The 15,097-nt window shown below is 48.2% G+C and overlaps 1 protein-coding gene across 2 annotated transcripts in view; it reads left to right on the top strand.

Moving 5' to 3' along the window:
• Myo10 (myosin X) overlaps nt 1-15,097 on the top strand; it is a 230,524-nt gene that overhangs the window by 170,394 nt on the left and 45,033 nt on the right. The window lies entirely within an intron of this gene.

Below are 15,097 nucleotides of genomic sequence, written 5' to 3' on the forward strand. Positions count from 1 at the left end.
GTGCAGATCACCTAAGTTTATGGGGACACCAAATCAAAACCACCACACCTGGCCCAGCTCTGGTGCCCTCACAGCTCCCACCCTGAGAAGCCGGGACTCCTGTGGCTGCCAGGGAAGGCCCCTCAGCCTAGAGTTTGTTCTCTGATTCGTACCCCTCTGACCTGACTTTGAACTTGACCACGAGGTCCGTCCAGCTTTACGTCATGTACTCGGGTGAGATGCCACGCTGATTTCTGCTCTCGGATGACTCTTGCCTTGGGGTGCTTTTGCCATCTAGAGTTCATCGTGACAGAACTTTAAACTGTCCCTCAGCCTCGCAGGCTCTTCCGGGGTCCAAGATCAAGCCCTTAGGAATAGTCCACCTCTTCCGTCAGGCCTTTCCTGACTATGCACAGAGAGGGCAGGGTGCTCCACAGAGACAACTTCTCTTCCTCCTTTGCATACGGTGTACATCAAGGATGACACTGAAGAATGGCCAACAGTGGTCTGTGCACTTGCCATGTATAAGTATACTGTGTTAAAAAAAAAAGAGTTTTTGTTGGGAACTTTAATCTATGAACATACTGCAAATTGGCTGTACTCTCACCTGGTTAGTTTCTCTCTCTCTCTCTCTCTCTCTCTCTCTCTCTCTCTCTCTCTCTCTCTCTGTTTTATGTTTTAACCTTTTTTTGACAACTTCCATAATTTTAAAAAAATATCCCATGGTAACTCCCCCCCCCTTTCCCCTTGGAAACTCCACTCTCCACCTGGTTAGTTTCATTTGCCCCCCCATACACACTCTCCCGGGCCCCTCCTCAGAAGTTTCTTTGGAGGCCTCAAGAAGTCATTGCGCCTATATAACTCCTCGAGTTTCTAGGGCGGCTGCGAAGGCCGCAGCTCTCACGTCCCCAAAGAGCACCGTCATTCAGTTTCCCTGAGAGTATTTTCTGAGTGCCTGTTATGCCAGTGGGGTGCATCTCTGCATAAAACAAAGAGGTCCCCCTCTCCCCGAGAATAAACATTCATCCTGCAAAGAGTCAGGGGCTAGGCCAGAAAATACTCCTCCTTGGACCAGGAAGAAAGTCGCTCCCCAGGGTCTGGTAGGCTTCCCTGCCTCTCCCAGGTCCGGGCCTCCCTGCTGGGTTTTCAGGCCTGGACTGTGTCCTGGCTGAGCCTGTAGGAAGCTGGGAGTCGGGGTTGAGTCTTGCTGGGAGCGCTCTCCTCCCGTCCCCGTCCCCGGGACAGCTGCTCTGAGCCAGGTCAGCCTTCCTCCGTTCCTTAGCAGGGAGGCCCCCCGGGGGCTCCCTAGAGACCCGAGTGCAGAGGAGGAGCCAAAGGGGCTGTGGTGGAAAGACAGGACCAGTGACTTCTACCCAGAATCCACATGTGTTTTTAAAACTCAGCTACAAGAAAACAAACAACCTAGGTTTAAAATGTACAGAATACTTGGACAAAGAACATACGGGAATACAGCAAGGGTGAGCGTGCATCTAGCAGCCATTAAAGAGGCGCCGCTTCAAATCAGGCTGGGATGCACACCTGTTACGTGGGGCCTGGGAAGGTGATTCAGCTGTAAAGTGTTTGCTGCATAAGCGTGAAGGACTGAGAGAGAGTCACAGCGCCCATGTCATGCCAGCCCTGGGCAGGCGAAGAGCCCCTGAGACTTGCTGGCTAGCTAGTCTAGCTGAGACCCTGTCTCAAAATAAGGAGGAAGGCGATTGAGGAAGATACCCAGTGTTGGCCATGGCCACATGCATGCACATCACACACACATGTACGTGCAAGCAAGGAACACGGGAGAGAAGCAAAACAAAGACCAGAGCCAGATGTGGCTCTCAGGCTATATTTTGCCAGCCCCTCCTATGACTAAATGTGTTATTTTTTTTTCAGTTTTAATCCTCCTACTGGCTTTCTATTTTAGGCTATTTGATCACGATAGCTATTGTGATGAATTTCATTCTGAAAAACTCAGGAAATATGTTCCAGGAAATGAACTCCATTGTTAAATAATAAATACTTCTGGAGTCACAGGAACTCGGGAGCCTTCCTGAACTTGTACATTGCTACTGTGGCTAGCTGGTGGCTTTGCAGTCACTGTGTGAGTTAACCATTCTGTACTTGAGGTGATATATATCTTGAAATGGAAGATCACAATGGTGCCTTGCTAAAATTAGATAAAATCTGGCATGGTGCTTGGCACCTCAGTGCCCGTTGACTGCTGTGCTAACTGCTGGGTCCCGTGTGCCCGGCTCCCGCTGGCATTGTTAGTGCTGCTTCTACCACCAGCACCGTCATCACACGTAAGTGCAAACCAGTCCTTGGTCCAGAAGAGAAGAGGGTCCGCTTGGCCAGCCACCCGCCGTGATCATCGTGACCACTCGTGGAGTGTCGCCACTCCCGTCTTGAGTGGGGCCTAAAGGGGTTCTGGGGCTCACAGACTGGAATGCCTTTTCTTGTGGGCCCGCGGTGGCTGTGGGACGGTGCTCACTCTGTGGGCAGCTGTCGCCGCCTGGCCTGCTGGGTAGTTAGAGACGAGAGAGGAATAGCCTGTGGAAGGGACTCTGAAAGTTGTGAAGTTCGTTTCCCCGATGGCTCCCATTCTTGACCTGGTACTAAGCTCGTAATTTCATCACCATGGTCTGTTTTAACTCTTGAAGATTAAGTGAGATAGCAAACGTATTCCAACAGCAGAAACTTGGTCCCTCGTTGATGACTAGGTAGCTGCTGTTTCCATCATTAAGTCTTCGGTAGAAAACGTGTCCGCTCATCATGTCATCCAATTAGAATTCTATTAACTAGAGCTATTACGAAATGACTTCAATTTTGTTATATGGTAGGGCAGGTAAACTCTAACATGCCGTGATCAAGCATGCGAAAACGTAAGAAAATTGGTAAAATTAAATCACCCTTCTCATCACGTATAACTCCTGTCTGACTGATAAGACTTACCCGCCATGCTGACACAGACTGAATGAACTATAACGCTGGCTTCCCCGGCAGCCCAGGGAGTCTGCAAGGAGAAGTCTGGCCCATGCGGTCGTCCTTGAGGTCCGGGGCACATGTTCACGTTGGGTGGGTCAGCTTCAGCTCGCTGTGCCTCCAACAGACCATGCCTCATGTCCGGAATGCCAACTAGGAAGCTGACCCAGGAGGAGCACTGGTTCCGGGCCACCTGGCTTCGTGGAGAGCCTGTCTCAAAGGATTTTCCAATAAAAACCAAAACCACCAGAACAAACAACAAAAACCAGGGGGAGGGAGGTGGTGATGGAGGAGGTGTTGGCTGGCCAGGATCTCCGGTGCCGCTGCTCTGCATTGTGTTTCTTTTGCACTCACTGTGATAGCCACCACTGGAAACCACAAGCCGGGGATCTGATTATACTTACTCCGGGCGACCTGCAGGAGAGACCCGTGTGTTCGGCAGGCAGTTGGGAAGAGTGCTTCTCTCCAGGGCTCTGAGGCTCTTCTCACTGCGCATATTAATTTGATACGTTCTGGTTTCCAACCAGATGCTCTGTGTGTCTTAGTTTCTCTTTTAATAACAGTTGATGAGTCCTTAGCAAAAAAACAAGACAACTTTTAATCTCCCAGGTCCTTTGTAACCACCCTCATGAAACTACCGTGGACGATTCCAATCTGACTTACATTTCCCATAAACCCGTTCCAGAAGGTCATGGAATATGCAGCATACTTCACCGAGGGAAAGCTAGCGGAGCTGTGTTTTGGGCACGGTCTCTACAGACAGGCCTTGACAACCGTTGTGGCCGAGGGTTGGCTTGCATGAAAGTCACCGCTGAGGTCGCCCCGGGCCCACCAGAGTGACTAGTGTGCTGTCCTCATGGAAGTGAATCGAAACCAGCAGGGCAGACTCGGTTTCTCTGCGCTTCCCTGACAGAAGGCTCTCCCACCATCTTGCACCCGTGTCTTGAGTTAATGGCGTGTCAGAGTCGTGAGCCTACACCCGCCCTGCGCACACAGCGCTTTTGTTCCTGCCTTACAAACGTGCCGTAGCATTCACAGCTACGTCACAGCCACACGTAAGGGAGCCCCGCGTGTGTCTGTGGCCTGATTGACTGCTCTTTTGTTTTCATGTGTGGGTAATACTGCACTGAATGCAAACACTGTAACTTCCTTTGTTTTTCTATTGAAGGCCATCTTGCTAATTCCCGTTTGGGGGGATGCAATGAATAAAACTGCTATGCTCACAGTCACAGCTCAGGGGAGGATGTGAGAGCGCTGTGTGGCTCACGAATCAAAACTTTAGTGAGCTTTGTAGTAAGAAACTGTCTCAGGCTAGAGAGAGAGCTCAGTGGTTAAGGCACTGGGCTGCAAAGCCTGGCAACCTGGGTTCAATTCCCCAGTACCCACGTAAAGCCAGATGCACAAAGGCAAATACATCGGGAGTTTGTTTGCCATGGCTGGAGGCCCTAGTGAATCCATTCTCTCTCCTCCCCCCCCCCCATCTCTTTGCAAATAAATCAATAATTTTTTTAAAAGCTTTTGCAGTCTCTCCCATTGCACACTCCTGCCTCCTGTGACTCAGAGTCCCTGTTGTTGCAGGTCCTCGGTCCATTGTGTTCTGGATTTGCATTATTATTTTTGGTTTTCCGAGGTAGGGTCTCGCTCTAGCTCAGGCTGACCTGGAATTCACTATGGAGTCTCAGGGTGGCCTTGAACTCTCGGCCATCTTCCTACCTCTGCCTCCTAAGTACTGGCTATGGATTTGCATTATTTAAGCATATGAATAGTGGTGTCTTCTTTTTGATGTTATTTCTAACCCAGTGACAATAATGGTGAACGTTCTCAAATGCTCATTAGACACCTCTTTCATATCCTTTGGTCTGCGCAGATCAATTCCCATTTGTTGCTAAGTCAGATTGTTTTCAAATGTTGAGATTGAAGTGCTCTTTGTATCTTTTTGATTGTCATTTCAGGTAGTTATTTTTCAAATACTTGTTAGGGTTTATCTTTCATTGTCCTAATGGTATCTTGGAGGACAAAAATGAACCTTAGTGAAAGTCAGTTCACGAAATAGTCTTTCCATGTTCCTCTTCACCTGAGGCATTGGCAAGCCCTCGCTCGTCACCTGCATTAGTTAATGTGTTTTCTTCTGTGGGTTCCCTAGCTTTGTACTTGACATTAAGTCTGTGTTCCACTTGGAGTTAGGTGTTAGAAAAGGTATTAGACCTGCATCTAGATATCTGCGTGGCAGGGGAGGTGGTATTGATACGTGGTTATTTCAGTACAATTTATTTTAAAACTTCCCTTTCCCTATTTAATTGTCTTTGCTCACTTGCCAAAAATCAGTTTCTTACACTTGTATAGACTAATTAATATGCTTTTAAGACGGCAAAGATTTTCATTTTCTGAAAGTGCATATGTAATGAGACAAGAACTGTCTAATGTTAATTAAACAGGTACATTCGAAACAGCTCCAAACAGAACCACACTTTTGTACGTGCAGTACACTTCCACTGGCAAGTGTGTACCTGTGATGCCGGTAGATACACCAAGAAGTTTAGCAAACTCGGAAATTCGTAAACTCAGTTCCAAAAACCCGCGGGCAACAGTGGCACACACCTTGAATCCCAGCGCCCACGCTCAGGACTCTGAGGTGGGAGGATCACTGTACGCTGAAGACCAGCCTAGGGCCGCAGAGCCTGGACTACATGAGACCCTGCCTCAGAAAATGCAAAAGGGAAACTAAGGCTCAGTTGGTCTGCTGAGAGGGTGCACCTGAGCGCCCAGGAGAATCCACATGGAGGTGCCCAGCAGGTACATGGAATGAAGCAACTTGAGAGGTGGTGGTCTCTCATGGGGCGGGCAGAGAAAGGCTAAGGGCCACAGCCTCCGTTTCAGGGAGGAGGGAGCATTTGAGATGACTTCAAAGGTCCGTCAAACTCAGCAGGAACCCGAAAGGACATTGAGGGTGGGCAGGTCAGCTACTGCTAAGTGAGGACTCGAAGAGATTATTTTGGTCAAGAAGCAACTAGAATTATCTGTAATTGGACTAAAATACAGGTTTGTGTACTTCAGTAGGAATCTGGGGACAGAGCTGAAACTGAGGAAGATTTGACGTCCCTGTGTGAGTGTTCCTGGCCTGGGCATCAGGTGCTTCCCGCTCCTTTCCTGCCCTCCAGCCTTGGAGGAGTGTGTGGCTCTGGGGAAGGCGGGCAGCTCTCAGCTCCGCCCCGGGCTTCCCTGCTCAGGTGCTAACTGGTGATGCTGGGGTGTGGCTTGGAGGTTGTCCTTGGTGAGTGAGAAATCTCCATGCTCTGTAATCCGACCTCCAGGCCTGACTCCCAGCCCCCCTTTTGCAAGTCAAGTAACCAGTTAGCTTCCGGTTCTCACCTGGGGAGACCACCTTCCGCAGAGGGAAAATTAGTTCCTGCGTCTTTCCTCAAACTGAAAATCAGCATGTGATAATGACTGTGTGAAATGTTTAGGAGCTCTGGAGTGAACTGAGAGATGTAAGTACTAAGGATATTTGTGGCTTTTGAAATTGGCTTCTGTTGACTACCCGGTCAAGATCCAGAAAACCGTGTTGCTGCCTCGCTGGCACCACCACGAGCCGTTCAAAGCATCAGTAGACTGCTTGTCTCATAGTGTTCGCCGTTCTGCTCTTGAGGGTTGGGTGGAGCCGAGAAAGCGTGGCAGGATAAAGGTGGAGATGTATGGCAGGGACCTTTCTGTGACTCAGCAAGAAAGAGCTGGGGATAGGCTTCCCTGGGAACTTGCTTCCATCAGAGTAAGTCTGGGAGGTCTGGGATGACATGGGTTATTATAATGTAATGAACCTGTAATAGATTCTTAGAGTCACAAGGAACCAAAAAGGCCGGTTTGCTTCAAGTTGAACAGAGAGGACTGTATCTCGGGCTGGAAGTGAGCTGCCAGTGTATCAGACGCTGTCAGTACTGTCGCCTAGCTTCCTGCCCCACGATGCGTAATGGAGATAAAGAATAGCTCTTTTCTGCAATAGCTGTTTTCACTGCATAATCGACGTGTTTGGTTTTTCTTCGGACCAGCGCCCTGAGGATGGACTAGGTACTGAGTCCCTCATTTTCAGGTGCAACATGTATGTAAATCAAGTTGTTGTTTTATAGAAGCAGGTCTTATTGTAAAGGCAGAATGAGGGAGAGTGGAACTCTTTACTGTTAGAGTGTTCTGTCACTTTTGTAAATCAATCTACCAATGTGCGTGGCTGTGAGTCTTACTCTTAGTGAACAATACTTGCTGCTGCTGCTGCTGCTGCTGCTTTTCAAGGTAGAGTCTCACTCTAACCCAGGCTAATGTGGAATTCACTGGTTAGTCTCAGGCTGGCCTCGAATTCATGGCAATTTGCCTCATGAGTGCTGGGATTAAAGGTGTGTGTCACCATTCCCAGCAACAAGATATATATTTTTTTAACAGAAGTTGCATAGGATCAAAGGACAAATATTGGTGTGCCATTGGGATTTTTTGGCTTCCTGTAGCCCTTGGTCACTCAAGGTCCCTTGAACCTCCAGGGCTCACTGACTGCAGCATGCCAAGTGCTTGGATCCCCAGAGCCTCAGCGGAGGGCTGCAGGGCCTACCCATTCCCCGTGAGGGCACCCTCCGTCCCTTTGCTTGCTTCTGTGTATGTGAGGCTGTGCAAGGCTTTTTGCGGGTGTGGTTACTTGATTTAAAAGAAGTCATGTTCACATAATCTTACAAATTATCTCGGAGAAAGGAGGAGAGGATGGATTCATTTTGGAAATAATTCATAATCTGTTGGGAAAACCTTTGACACAGGAAGTGTCAAGTTGTACGTGGTGTTTGTTACTAAAGCAAAACTGGTCCACATCAAAATAAGTTGTTGGGTGTGGGTATGCCGCATGGCATGAAGCTTGACGCGTCCTGGGCGCCCCTCGCTCTGTCCACTCTTGTGTGTTCCAACAGCTTGAGTTGAGTGCCCGTCCTTAGCAGATGCCAGGGAGGAGGGACGAGACCCACATAGGGTTGAGTCATCTGACTGCAGTAGAAAAGAAAGAGGGATGCACAGGGTGCTGAATGTATTCGTGGGAGTGGCAAAGAGTTGTCTACGGAATTTTCCGGAAGCTTCCCTTGTCTCGGTGGGTATTCTGTGCACTGCTGTTTGCCTGGACTCACGCTCTGGAGAAACAGTGTCTTCTGGACCCCAATCCATGATCAGCATCCACCTGCCTCGGGCCCCCAGGTGCCTGTGATATTTGTTGCTGCGCGACAATCTCACTGTAGTCCAGGCTGGCCTCAAGTTCTTGGCAAGCCTTCTGCCCCAGTCTCCTAAGTGCTGAGATTACGAGCCACCATATCCAGCTAGGCAGTTTTTCAGTGTTGTGTGTGTGTGTGTGTGTGTGTGTGTGTGAGAGAGAGAGAGAGAGAGAGAGAGACACGATGTCTGCATCTGACAAGTTGCTCCTAAGGTCCCGTGGTACTGAACTCTTCCAGAATATCTTTGTTTTCAGAAGATGATTAGGGGCACTTCAGTAAGAGCATGCTCTCTGCCCCCATCTCTTTCCTAAAGAAGTTTTCGTCACTTTCAGAGCTTGCTTGACCCGTGGCAATGTGGTGCTCAGCTTCGTAATATGGCCGTGGGAAGGTCGCTTCGGCGGGTACAAGCTTGACTCCCCTGCAGTATTGAATGCGAAGCCCTTTGAGATCTGCTCTTTGGTGGCCCCAATTTCGTTTGGTGCCAGGGATTAACCTGGTCTAAGCACAGACTGCCCAGTCGGAGAGGTCCACTTCAGGAGCCATTATACCCTTGCTCTTGTCATTTTCTCATCTGTGGAGTAATAGTGTCCTCAGAGACCATCAGACCGTGTGTCCTGAGGTGCCCCGTGCATGTTGAAAGACGCCAGGAGCTCCTCACAGGAGAGAGCAGGCAGCCTGGAACCTTGGCCAGGCTGCGCTTAAAGGGTTTCAGATTCATTCCTGAAAGCAGATTTAAAGTGGAAGTTGGAAAGGTTTGAAGTTCCTTTAACCATCTTACGGTCCATTATAGACCTAAAAAAAATTAAGACATCTGTGATTAACAAGAAGTCGTTCAAAGTTAAGAACTGATTGTAACCTTTTGAGCTTCTTCATCACCCAGGGAAAGGTGAAATGCAGTGCGTTCTCTATTCCATTTTTTCATCTAGTCACCATGTTTTTCAAGTTGATTCGATCCAGCTTTAATTCCACAAGACGGAGCACGAGCCAGTTACCATGAGTTATGTAGTTGTCAGTTTACATAGTCGGATAAAGCATGCCATTTCTTCCAGAATCGTTTTCTTCCCTTCAAACTAAATGTCTTAGAAATCCTGAGGAGCCGGGTCAGGTACTCTAACAGCGGGTGGCAGAGTTTTGTACCATGACACTGTCCGTCACGGTCACGATCCCTGCTAAGTGAGACCGTGAATGGTAGCCGAACGGGAGTGGAGTCCCTCACGGGCCAGCCCTGTCTCCTGGTTTGAAGAGGGTGTCCGTCTCGGCCGGTGACTCTGCAGCGTGTGCAGCTTGGGGACTAGGTTTGCCGTCACCCCCTTAGCAGGTTCCTGGCACTTTCTCAATGTGTGGAGAGGTCCCTGCCCCCAAAGTCCCAGCTGGCACCCTGGGGCAGGCTGGCTTCTCGGTCTTACCTTCTCCTGGGTTCTTCTCAAGGTCCCCGGTTGGTTTTTGTACAATGGCAGGAAAGTAGCGCTTTCTCATCACTTATTTTTGTGGAAAGCTTAAGTTGTTCTCTTGTCAGTTGTTTTCCTAAGTATTCTGCCTTTTTGTGGGAAAATAAGTTGTTCTTTTCATTCTTCCCCAGAAGATTTTTCTTTTTCTTTTGTTTCTGATTAAATTACTCAAGTATAAATTAAACTAAATATATTTCATTCTGGCTTTTTATTTTCTTTTTATTTGTTTATTTATTTTTGGGTCTTCAAGGTAGGGTCTCACTGTAGCCCACACTGACCTGGAATTTATTCTGTAGTCTCAGGGTGGCCTCCAACTCACAGCAGTCCTCCTACCTCTGCCTCCTAAGTGCTGGGATTAAAGGCGGGTGCCACCATGCCAGGCTTATTATTTTATTTTAAAAGATTTATTTATTAGAGTCAGAGAGAGGAATGGAGCGGCTGAGAGAATGGGCAGGCCAGGGCCTCTAGCTACTTGCAAATAAGCTCTAGACATATGCGCCACCATGTGCATCTGGCTTATGTGGGACCTAGAGAATCCAGCCTGGGTCCTTAGGCTTGACAGGCATGTGCCTTAACTGCTAAGCCATCTTTCCAGCCCCTTTCTTGCTATTTTAAATGTCTCTGCAATGGCCTATATTTTGCCCTCCCTTTCTCTCTCCTCCTTTTTCTTTCTCCAGCACTACTGGGGATCAGAGCCAGAACCTCACAATGATACACAAATGATGTTGCTGGGCTGCCTCCCCACCTACCGCCCGCCCCCTTTTGAGACAGGGTCTACTACTTACACTGGAACACAGGCATGCACCACGATGCCCAGCCTTTTAGTATTATTTTACGTTATGTGTGTTTTTTGAGCCTATTTTGCCTAGATAGCCCTTGCCTGCCTAGTCCTCACTCTGAAGGCTTGATGACCTCAAACTTGTTGGCATCCAGATTGTAACTCCACTGTTATGTCCAGCTTTTATTTCATTTTAACACTTTAAAAATATTTTATTTGCCAGTCATGGTGGCACACGCCTTTAATCCCAGCATTCTGGAGTCAGAGGTAAGAGAATCGCCGTGAGTTTGAGGCCACCCTGAGACTACATAATGAATTCCAGGTCAGCCTGGGCCAGAGTGAGACCCCACCTCGAAAAACAAAAAACAAAACAAAACAAATATATTTATTTATATATTTATTTATTTGACAGAAAAAGAGGGAGAAAGAGAGAGAATAGTTGCACCAGAGCCTCCAACTACTACAAACTCCAGATGCATGCACCTCCTTGTGCATCTGGCTAACGGGGGTCCTGGGGAATCGAACCTGGGTCCTCTGGCTTTGCAGGCAAACACCTTAGCCGCTAAGCCACCCCTCCAGCCCTATTCTGACTTTTTGAGGCAGACTTCATGTAAAGGTTCATTTCAGTGGCTTTGACCCATCCCCGGTAATGCCTTCCACTGCACCACCCATTCTGGATGCTCATCACCTCACAGAGGAGCACCCCGTCCCAGCTGCTCACCCTCCATGGGGTCTTCTCTCAGCTCCAAGCTACATCCAGCCCACTTCCTGTTCCTCCCGACCCTTCTGGACATTCCATCCGCATAGAATCACGGAGCATGCGGCTTTCTGAGACTGGCTTCTTTCACATAGTTGTGTCACGGCCTCATTCCTTTTTTATGGTCAAATACTATTCTGTCGTGAATGCGTGTAGTCAGCCTCTGTGCCTCAGCTGTGGCTTGGAAAGATCTGAAAAGAATTGCATCTGATCTGAACTTGTACAGGTAGTTTAGCATAGCAGTTATTGGCACAGTAACTAGCATATGCCTACATAGTAGATACTAGGAATACTGTGTAAGTAGTCTGTGTTTGTAATAGGCAGGCAGGTTTGTACGTAACAAGAGATGACTTGACGTGTCTGAAAGGATATGTGTGGGCTGTGTGTACGTACTGTGCCATGCTATCTACAGGAGTCCTGGCACCGCGGGGGACACCTGAATACCACACTGGCTTTATCCACTCAGGCTGACATCAGTTGGTTGACATCTGAGCCATCCCACTCTTAAATGTCCTCCCTGCGGTCTCTCACTGGCTCCCTGTTCTCTGTCCTTCGATCACTGTCCCCTAGGTCGAGCCTCCAGAGTTCACTGTAGTTCCATAGATTGTTTTCTCTCTAAGAAATACTCTTGAAATACTTGAGACTTACATAATCACATTGAAATTTTTCATATTATCTACGTGGTTTATTTCATCTTTAGTGCTATCTAATAGTTCAGTATTTGTCATTCCCTGTTTTGGAGCCGCCTCCCTCCCCAAACACTTCACAGTATAATGCCTCTCCTCACTAACACCCTGGCACATGCTTTTAGCTGTTTTGAGTGTGTACTGTGTCTAGCTGTATGCATATGAATACCATATAATTTATTCAAAGGTAGGGGAGGTTCTTCAAGGATGGGCTGTTTTACTTTTCAAAATACTTGTTTTTATTTTTTTGCAAGGGGGGAGGGGATAAAAGAGAGGGAGAGAGAGGGAACAAATGAGAACTGTCAGAGCAGGGCCTCTTGGGTGCAGATTCCAAATGCATGTGCTACATTGTGCATCTGGCTTTACTTGGGTCCTGGGGAATCAAACCCAGGCTGTCAGGCTTTGCAAGCAAGTGCCTTAACCACTGAGCAATCTCTCCAGCCCTATTAATGTGTTTTCTCCTCATGCGTTGCCCCTTCCCCCGCGACACTTTGGGACCACCGCCCCCCCATGCTCTGGCAAGTCCCTGGGCTGCCCCCATCTGCTCAACATTTCTTTTTTTCTTTTTGTCTCTCTTGGGTTCACTTTCTCTTTTGGAGACAGGGTGGCATGTATCCCAGGTTGTTCTCAAACTTGCTGTGTAGCTGAGGATGACTTGAAACTTCTAATCCTCCTGCCTCTGCTCCCAGGTGCTGTGTTGACTGATGCGCTCTGTCGCTGCAGTCGTATGTGGAGCTGGGGACGAGCACACCCACGGCCTCCTTGTGTCTTCAGTGTGACTCAGTATTAGAGTTTCTCCGGTGTGTGTGTGTGTGTGTGTGTGTGTGTGTGTGTGTGTGTGTGTGTGGTTTTTCCAGGTAGGGTCTCACTCTCGTCCAGGCTGACCTGGAATTAACTGTAGTCTCAGGGTGGCCTTGAACTCATGGTGATCCTCCTACCTCTGCCTCCTGAGTGCTGGGATTAAAGGCGTGCGCCACCACGCCCGGCTTTGTATATATATTTTTGTTTTGTTTTGTTTTGGAGGTCTTGTGATGTAATATCTAACTATAGCCCAAGATGGCCTTTAACTCACGGCTACCCTCCGGAGTACTGAAATTAAAGCATAAGCCACCACGCCCTGCTTACAAGTGGTGACTTTTTTTCTTAACCCAGCACCTTCTTAAACTTAAAGAGATCCTGGAAACCAAACCCAGCCCCCACTTTTGTGTGTCTTCCCTACACAGGAATCCTAAAACCTTGCACATGACTGGTGTTTCTTAATCGTTCACTAAATGTGACTGACTGCCTAGGGTCAGAGTTGGTCCAGATCTAACCTATTTGTCGTGCTCAAGCCTGGCTTTCAGTACCCTGCAGGCTGTCTTTGTTGGGGTCCTGGAGAGCTGGTGTCCGTCAAGACGGGAGTGCGTGAGGAAAGTTTTGAAAAGCAAAATGCCCTTAAGCTGCTTCTGGTCCAGCTTCCAGCTGTGACATCTTTGAAAGTTAAATTCGCCAGAAAAGGAAGTTGCCAAGGAAAAGAGGCTAGCCAATGGAAAGCCAGGGATGCCCCTCGTGACCGCAGGGTGGGTTGCCCAGGGCGACCGGCAGCCTATAGATCCCCTTCCTCGGGCTAACCGACTGGGAGGGGGCAGAAATACAATGGCAGGGGCGTCCCGAGCCGCGGCTCCCAGCCCCCTCCTCTCCGGGGCTGTATGGAATCCTAAAACCACACCACACTAATTAGCCCGGAGTGCAAGGGTTGTCATGGCGACCGGGCACTTTTTAAAGCACCGGAATGGTGGTGGTTATGGCCCGGCTTCTTTAGCTGCGGGGAAGAGGTCAGGGTGGCCGTTGTTTTCCATGTGAAGTTTGCCCCCAGAGCCCAAGGGAAGGTGGAATGCGCCTCCGAGGACCCGGCGATGGTGAGTGCCCTTGAGTCATAGCTCTCGGAATGCTTTCATAACTCAGGTGCCAGGCTGAGGAACTGCACCGGCTTTGCTAAAGAGAGACTGACGGGGTCTAAGTGACAAGCAAAGCCTGTGCTTCAAGCCCTGCGAAAGCTGTCGAGAGAGCAGTTTGGAATTCGTGTCTTTGAGCCTGAAACGATTAGGAATTACGTTTAAAAGGTCTCTCTGGTATCACGGTATGGCAGACTAGAGTAAGTCTGGTACTCTCTCTGCTGTTTTGTAGACTCATTCTAAACTATTCTTTACATGGCTGCTGGTCTGATCTTACTCCCAAAATAATGTAGGCGATGCATTGTCACCAAATACTTCTAGACTGCGTAGCCTCCACCCCAGCCTTTAAACCAGAGCTGCAACGTAAGATTTGCCAAGGGTGATTTTATTTATGCTTTTCTAAGGAGAATTTAAATGCAAAAGACTGAAAATCAGAGCGACTGCCCTTTGGCTCGCTGCCCTGGTCTGTTGGATACACTCAGTTAGAACACTGTTAAGTAAAGACATCTTGACCACAGTGTTGGTGGAAGACATTTGTGAGAGAATTCAGCCTGCCAGAGATGTGGGCAGCTGCTCATTAAAAGCTATCGGGGAGGTTTGTAGTACATTCTTTTTTTTTTTTTAAACTAGCTTTTTAAAAGTGTGCAGAATAACATGGTTTGAAGCTTCATTTTGTGTTCATTATTGGCTGTGTTTTTTTAAAGGCACTTTTTTTTTTTTTGTAAGTTTTCATCAGTTAAGGCTCTGTTTTTTGGTCCTTGCATCAAGAGTTCTATAGAATAACAAAATACAAGTTAGTTAAAGGGAACGGCCGCTTGGGTTGGAAGAATGAGACGGCATCCGAAAAGCTATTAAGTGAGAAATGACCCACTTTGCTTTCCCTGAGACACAAGGGCCCGCCACCAATGCCAGTTGGCAGCCGAGCGGATAAGAGCAGATTTCAGAAGCCGAGTCTTGGCCCAGTTTCCTGCCTTTCCTCTGTGTGTCCTTGGGCTTCCTTCATCGTGCAGCTGCCAATAAGGGGGGTGTTGGAAGCGGAGCAAAGTTAAATTCTTCTCGTCTGTTTTAAACGTGTGCGTGTGTGTGTGTGTGTGTCCGTCCCTCACTGATTATTGTATTCTTTTAGCTAAAAAAAAAAGTACCTTTAAATTGAAGTTCATTAAGTAAAGTGGTGTCTGCATGGCACTTGGCATCTTGCAGCCAGCGGGTGTTAAGATGGTGGTGCAGTTACGAACTTAGTGAGTCAAGTACTTGCCTGTGGATTTCTGTATTAAGGACTTGTTGGTGTGGGTCAAGATACAATATAGT

This window comes from Jaculus jaculus, chromosome 13, assembly GCF_020740685.1.
Source record: "Jaculus jaculus isolate mJacJac1 chromosome 13, mJacJac1.mat.Y.cur, whole genome shotgun sequence".
NCBI classification, from domain to species: domain Eukaryota; kingdom Metazoa; phylum Chordata; class Mammalia; order Rodentia; family Dipodidae; genus Jaculus; species Jaculus jaculus.